The 1,822-nt window shown below is 36.2% G+C and overlaps 1 pseudogene; it reads right to left on the bottom strand.

The window, feature by feature from the left end:
• Positions 1 to 699: 699 nt before the first annotated feature.
• On the bottom strand, positions 700 to 794 carry LOC132237762 (U6 spliceosomal RNA; annotated as a pseudogene).
• Positions 795 to 1,822: the final 1,028 nt, after the last annotated feature.

Consider the following 1,822-nt stretch of genomic DNA (forward strand, 5'->3'; position numbering starts at 1 on the left):
CAACGCTGTGTAGTAGACAGTTCTCAGATCAACTAACATGGGGTTAGCCCATTCATTTGTGTATTTTTTTTCCATTTATATAACAAAGTTATATATATTACATTCTTTCAAGTGTTTGGCCTGCTAGGTTCTAGGTATAATAGCAACCTGTGAACCAGCCAGACTGTGTCACATCCAGTGCAGGTATAGTGCCCATCTGTATGTAGCAGGTCAAGGTAAGTTGCAACACTTAATTGAATCTTAGAAAGAAAAAGAAAAATTTCCCCTTCTCTTGAAAGATATCTCCACCATTTGATAGCAAGGTGACCTTTTGCAAGTTGCTCAACTGCCTAAGCCTGTATTGTTGTTTTTCATCCATTCCCTTCCAAGGGAAGAGGATAAACCAAGTAAAAAGCTTGGACAATTGCCTAGCACAATGCCTGGCACAAAGTAAATGCTCAATAAATTGTCATCATTATTAAAGTGAAACAATTTACACTTCCTCCAACTTATCATTTCATTAGTTTTTAAGGTTTATGAAGGAATTGCCAAGTTGACATATTAGCACAAATATCCAAGTGTAACTCAGCTTTGTTTTCATTTCACAGACTGCCTTACATTTTAATAGTAAAAAGTCATAATCTTGCTATTAAGTGTCACTCTGTGTGCTTTGACTCGTATTGTTTCTTCTGAGCTAATCAAAAGTGTGAGGGCACTGCACAAAATAGGGAACGCTTCACAAATTTGTATGTCATCCTTGCATAGGGCCCATGATAATTTTCTCTGTATTGTTCCAACTTTAGTATATGTGTTGCTGTAGTGAGTGTGCCTCCTTGTAATTTTAAGTGACAATATAGTGCTGCCTTTTCTTTCATGCTTTATATAGAGGTTGGATTAGGGAGAAGGAAAAGATCATAAAGCACTTTATGTTGTGATAGTAACTTCCACTAACTAATTACATGTCATTTCAAAAGTATTTGCTCAAATTCGTTTAGAGTACATAATATTGCCTTTGAATTTCTTTAACTTTCCCCTTAAACTTTTACAAAACGAAAGGGCATGCCCTTTGAATTATATCACTAGTTATTTCACAACCTAAACATGGTAACTGTTTGTGGGGAATAGATTATGATTTTGGGGAGGGAACAGTTAGCTGAAAATCTCCTAACAAAAAGTGAAGTTTGGAGCAAGAATCAATAACCCCCAAAACCCCAAACAAAACAAAACACCAACCAAGCAACTCCCCCACCCCCCAAAACAACAACAACAACACCTAATCACTTTTTTTTTTTTTTGCTATCTGGAGGTGGGGGAATAAAATATAGGATGGGGCAAAGGTAGGTTTACAGTTGTTTGTATGGAAAATAATATAATAATTAAATAATAATACAAGAATAAACTGTTTCATGTACTTACAACTGTAAACCTACTTTTGCCCCACCTGTATATATAGTATGCAGATACATGAGATCTCAATTAACAAACAGATGAGTTTTAATTCCTGCTGTTTCTGTAAGTAAATTTGGGTGTTTGAAATGAAAGTTGTTTTCTCTTTAAAATTAATGTAATTATCACTAGGTAGAAAAAATGTCTCCAGTTTAAACACCTCTTCCAAATTTCCTCTTCCAACAAATGACACCGGGACCACTGTACATGACTTTATATGGAGCCCAATTATCACACACCCACCTCTGTCTATCCCACTCCACATTCTAGATCTCCCTTAGTTCAACTCCCAGTCACCCATACTACAAACCTGAAAGTCATTTTTGAGTCTTCTCTTTCCCCCTCCCCTTTAAGTCAGTTATCAAATCTCAATTATGCCTCACATCTGTCCCCTCCC

Source organism: Myotis daubentonii, chromosome 6, assembly GCF_963259705.1.
Source record: "Myotis daubentonii chromosome 6, mMyoDau2.1, whole genome shotgun sequence".
Taxonomy (NCBI): Eukaryota; Metazoa; Chordata; class Mammalia; order Chiroptera; family Vespertilionidae; genus Myotis; species Myotis daubentonii.